Genomic DNA, 6,325 nt, shown 5'->3' on the forward strand with positions numbered 1-6,325 from the left:
CTTTTGGTAAAGAGGGCCCTGGAGTGTTTTCACGTACTGCAAACCATGACAGTCTACTCGCCTTTGAATCCACTCCTCTTGCCTCTTCATGACTGTTTTCCTGCCGCGCTCTCTCAGTTTTATGTGGTTTGAAATGTTTTTGAATGCCACTTGTATTCAACTGCCAGACATTTATTGAATGCCCACTTATCCCGAGAGAACTTCACACTAATTAAGTTTTAAGAAACACATCCATCAAGCTATTGAGGCAGTTAATTTAGGATTGCAGTGTGAATCTGAATTTCTCCGCAGGATGATGCACATATTTCACACCACAGTGTGCGAGGTTCCCCGAAAAAGTGGATTGCAGACTACAAAAATAGAACATCCTTACTGACCTACTGTTCCAAATTATGTTAGAATTTATGACATGAGTAAATACTGAAGTATACTCTTTAGTGTACAGCATATAGTGGATCTGATTCTACCCACTGCATTCAGTTAAAATTCAAACAAAGGGAACAAACTCTTCTTGTGCCTTTACACAAAAAAACACGACATGGACCTTAAACATACCCACAGTAGTTAGCAACCAAGCCAAAATTTTACCACAATTTTTGCCATTCCCAACTACACCTCCCTTTATTTTAGCTCCTCTCTGTCTCTGCTCTCCTTCCCCTCTGCATAATAAACCTCCACCCAATTTGTCATGAAATCCCTCATTTGCTGGATACTCAGAAAGGCAGATTATGCTTATTTTTCATTTGGACAGTGGGAGATGGAGCCAGGTGTTTGGCAGCAGCAGAGTGTTCAGGTGTAACTGTGCCGGTGACGGAACATGACGAGCAGCCGCAGATGAAGGATGAGGCGTGGAGGATTTTGGGAAGAGGGGCACCCACGACCTGCTCCCTCAAGAATACCCCCACTGATGGAGAGGAGGTAAAACTTTCTTTTGAATCACTTCTTGCTAGACTCAGCTCCTGTTTCTTAATTAGCCAGTTAAAGCCATATTGGAAATCCAGCTGTTAATCGGGGAGAAGAGAGAAATGATTCTGCTTTGCTCAACAAGATTAATTCCTGCCTCTTCAGGCCTGATCCAGAACGAGTCCATTAGATCAGTTGCTTTTGGTCATATTAGTGAATATTGGCATAAAAGTTGCTGAGTTCAGGGTTTGATGAGTCTTATTTCTGTCATTAGGACTTGATTACAAAGCTTCATTATAAACTCTATGTAATGGACATGCTCCTTCATACTGATGAAGGTGTGTTACTATGATCAGGTGACCCAGGTCAGCTGCTCAGTCTGCACATGGCTCCATAAAAGTGAGTGTCAGTGAATGGTTTAGTTGGTTTTCCAAGTGTTGTCCACCAATAATGCAATACAGTGAACAGGTCTACTGTCAAACGTTTGGACAACAGCAGCTATACAGTAAACAAACAAACAAACACCTTTACAAAGGTTTTAAATAATTCCACATTTTGAATAATGACACTGCTGCTGGTGAATGAACCACGGCACTGATGCAGATAAACATCGATTTAAGGTTTCATCATGTATGTTCTAATCAGTGCACAGGTAAGTGATATTGTTTTGTACTTAATTTGAACTTCAGCTGATTCTAAATAGGTGAGCTGGACCATGTGTGGAGTTGTACAGCAAGGCTTGGATCAGTGGGTCACATTATTGTTTATATCTTGTGGTCAAAGAGGACGAGCAGCAGAGAGCGTGATGTTGTGCGTAGTTGGTCGTGGTAATGAGCCGTGACAGGTGATAGGTAGCAATGCACCAATAAAACAGGAGATCACAACATCTTATAAATGGAGGTTTTAAAACAAAGGCCTTAAGGATACATGCAGTAAATTATGGTGTGAAACGAATCTTTAAAAAAGTTTTTATTTATAATGAAAAATTTGTCATGTGGGGAAACGAAATTCATCCCTGAAAATCAAAAAAGCTTCTGAGATTCCAAAATTCTTTCCTGCTTTGGCTTAGAGTTAAACATACTGTCCGCTGTTAAAAATGGAAGCTCATTCTGAGTGCTAGTTATGCACACTTGTATGAAACCTACAGTATCTGTGCCCCAAAATATGACTTGCTTTTATCACCCCCGAAAGAAACCATTGTGTTTTCCTCCTGTAACAAACACACAAATTCATTTTTATTTAGCTTCTTGTCCTTTTCAAGGGGACTCGTCTTCAGTCTTCATCATTATATTTCCTGCCGTGTTTGACATCCAAATCCCCGAGTTTGACTTTTCTTGCAAGTTAATTTTGTGGCAAAATTGCAGCCATGCCTGCAAGCCAGCTCATCTTAGCACACAGCCCCTATCATGTAAGCCCCTGAACTGAAATATCCTCTGCTTGAAATATTGACTTTAATATCTCATTTGAAAAATTCATGTAACCTTTTGATGTTAAATCCATACTCAATTTTGCAGAATGTTATAGGAATATGCAGAAAGGGGATAGGAGGCATTATTATGTTTTTTCCTGCAGAGAAATTACATTTTATGGTTGTAACACCAACCTCCCCTGTGTTCTTTTTAGTCCATGAGGGAAAAAAGACGGGGCCATTAAGGCAAAATGAAAAGAGCTATTGATTGGGCTCTTATGCCTTTTCTATTTGCCTCATTTCCTAAATGCATGATAATAAGGGCTCAGCCACTGAAACTAACAATACTCCTTAATGAATCGAACTCGAAAGAATTATCCTAAGTTTGCATAATGATTCACAGATGTTTCCATCAATGGATGATATGCATTCGCTGTGTTGTTTTGTTCCATTTACCAAATACACGCTCATCTCCTTATAGCATTATGATGCAATCAAGACATTATTTGATGATTTCTGTTTTGAGAAATGTGTGGCTTGTTATCAGAGATGTCTGGGGTGACATTTTTAAAAGCTATCATATTAGAATAATGTCACACTTGATGTATTAGAGCTAATAATAGTCAAATAGGCAGCAGTAGGTTTTAATAAGTTTGGAAAAAACATGCTTTTAGCTAATGGAGTTAGTCTTTTAATAGAGATATGGGCATCACAAAGAGGCAGAGTGAGACACGGACACACCGTTGTCAACTCCACTGTTTTCAAATAGAGATAAGTGTCTTACTCATTTAGAAATTTGCCAATTGTTCACCACAGTTGGTCAAAAAAAAAGGTAGGTCTCATGTTGCCGTGTCATGCAGACATTTTACCGCCTTGCTTCATAAAAGTCAGTGTAATGCTTGAGTTACATGCTGCTAAGGACAATGGGTGATGTCTGTAAAGAGTGTCCTCCTATCGTCTGTGTTATAAGAGCTAACGTAAACCACAATGTGCCGTATTTTAAATGTTAAATAACGTATATGACATTATGTGATTTTTGCCCTCGTAATTTCAGTAGAATGCAAAGTGATTGAAAACGATATTTTCTAACAGTTTTCTCTGTAGTTTTTACCTGATTCATGGCAGTTATATGTTTTTATGCACATTTTATTTTTATGCATGAAAAGTAGTGGATGGAAGGAAAGAAGGAAGTTTGGTTTAGCTGGGGGTTACTGATGCAGCAGTGGCTCGGAGCAACAAATAAATAATACACAGCAGTTTAAGACTTGATATTCGAATTCAACAACAAAACACACACACCCCTCCCCTCAGTGCTCCTTCAGAGAGATGTTAGCATGTGCCAAACTCACCTTCTCCCTCACCCACTGCCTCTTTTCCCCCGTCTCCCCTCCCATTCTTTGTTCTGATAGTTACTGATAGTTATTGTGTTGTTGTGCAGTTTGGTCCGAGTCACTGTTTGTTTCTGTTGTAAGTGAATTTCCAGCGTATCAGCGAAGTTAATTCTATCCGCTCGTATCACCATGTGTCTGCGACGGTTTGTCTCGGATCCGTTAGCTCGGTGTTCAGCTCTGTGGGAAGATGATCCACATCCATAATCCTGACTACAAAACTTTGACTGCTCTTTTTTTTCTGCAAACAAGTGAAACAACCTTTAAAAGAAAAAAAAAAAACAGAACTGGGGTTTAGAGCTGCAGCAGCACTAAGTTTTCTTATTATTGCTTAAATGTTTGTGGCTTGGTTTCCATGGTGTGATCTGAGTTTTTACTGCTCAACAGTTCAAAAGGACGACCTCTATTTACATCGAGCACATTCTCAGTTATGGTGCGAATAAGAACTATCCACCAGTTGTGCAGTGGTTTTAGTGTAAAAAGGAAACATGCGCTCACTGGTTAATTGTGCAGTTGATACACATGATACAAAACCAACATCTGTATCTAGAACACACAGTATCTGTGTTTTGATTTGGCATCTCTGCTTGAACCAGCCGCTCCTTTCCTGAGTTCATGCATTAAAGGCTCAGGGCCCATGTCAGCTGACTGCAGAGGACAGCCTTGCAGGCTGACAGTGGTGGGAATGCAGAGTAAAAAGCAAACAGAGGAGAAGAAGATGGCAATGAGCTGATGTAAGAAAACACTTTTTAAGACACTGAAAAAGTCTTTGCAATTATTTTACGACTCCTGAAACACATCAGAATTTCTTTAATGCCGTGAGGATACACACAAACCAGCAGGTGAGCAATGCTGAATGCAAACAAGACCCTATTTGTTTACAAAGAATAGTCCACAGGGTAACTGTAATTCTGTTTCCGAAGTTAATCCTAACCTAATTAATTCTAGTTGCTGTTTTCTTTAATGTATTTACCCAGCTACAGATGTTTGCACCTTATATCCTTTAGTGTGATGAGCTTGGCCACGTCTGTCCCACTTTATGTTGCTGATAAACTCTTCGGCTACAACAGAAGCATGTCAAATTGCCATAAGTCTCCTTATCAGTGATGTTTGCTGATACACTGATGCTAGGTAAGTTTTTTCCCTCTGGACAAATTATAAATTTTGTGTCCAAGCGGCATATCTGAACATGAAAGCAAGCGAGGTTAGCTCACAGCCCCCACTCCTTTGATCCAAAATACAGTAACACTGTTAAGTGAGATGTTAACTGTAGTGTCTTTGCTCCACAGAATTGTATCGTCTAATTTGCTTTGGCTGTTTGGGTTTGCGTTACCTCAGGCTACGTATTTGCATAATGAGCATTTGGAGTTGGAGCAGTGTGTTGTCGAGCCGGATGCACAGAGGTGAGGCTGAGATGGGGGTTTTTTTTTCAGCCACTCGCTCTTTCAGTAAGAAAACTATAATGTTTTCGTGGCTTTTAGACCCGAATGGGAAGATTTAAAACAGCGGTACTGGTCGATACAAGTGTGGAAGTGATGCCAGTTTCTTTTCTTTCTTTCTTTTTGTCTCAGTATTAAATCTCCAGACAGTACATCACTGTAATCTGATACTTGTACGCTCACCTAGCAAAAACAAGAATGCGGTTCCTGAGCATTCATGTGTCCATAACCCTTCTTTTAGCTGTTGTTGTTAAATCTGATTTTGAAGCAGTTTCATGGCCTCTTCATCACCAGTGACAGCGATGCTCCTTTGTGATGCAGTAATCTCTGTATGTGGCTTTCTTAGCCTTTCTAAGCCAGTGACAAATCCACAGCCACCAGTGTCACCCCTGGTGTGACACCCTGTGGGGAAGTCGTTCAGCTCTGAAAGCAGTGGGCCGGTGGTTAAGCACACGGTCAGTTATACGTGAAATTTATCACTGTGATAGTTTAGAAACAACAGTAGTAGTTTTTAACCAGTGCCAGCTGTACATCGGCTTATCATGGGCCTATTACAGATCTTTGCCTGCTACAGCAGCTTCATAGCAGGACAGTTTACCCTGCTGCTCTCTTTCGCTGTCTCAGCTTAACTCCATCCTCTATCCGGGGACAGTCACCTGCAGAGGGGCAGATGGTCTCGTTTCTCCCACCGGGACTGTCTCGCTCGTGTTGCAGTGCTTTACTTTAAAACATTTTCCCCAGAAACACACATAACATTGTTGATGCTTGTTGTAGAATTAATATCTCTAACAGTTTTAATGCTGCTTGCAGTTTAAATTTGGATGTGTGTGTGTGTGGATTCCATCTTTATCATCTACACATTTTAAATGAAAATTAAGAGTTGGGCCAGTTAGTGAGATTGCTGACCTACTTAGGCAAGCCTGCAGAAAGTAGGTTGTTGGTCAAGTCAGCTAATGTTGTAGTTGTGTTACATCCGTTACGACGGCAACGCGTGTTGCAAGTGCTGCTCTTATACCTCCCTGCCCAGAGTCAGCTGTCACTCTGGGGACTGAACCCACCTTCTGGACAAAGGACAGTTTCTCCAGCCTTGTCCACCTTATGTTTCCCAGCTACAAAGAGGCTCTCTGCTGTGATAATTTCACGTCTGCACCGCTGCTGAGAATATTTCATATGCTTGCGGACACTTT

Source organism: Toxotes jaculatrix, chromosome 6, assembly GCF_017976425.1.
Source record: "Toxotes jaculatrix isolate fToxJac2 chromosome 6, fToxJac2.pri, whole genome shotgun sequence".
Taxonomy (NCBI): Eukaryota; Metazoa; Chordata; class Actinopteri; family Toxotidae; genus Toxotes; species Toxotes jaculatrix.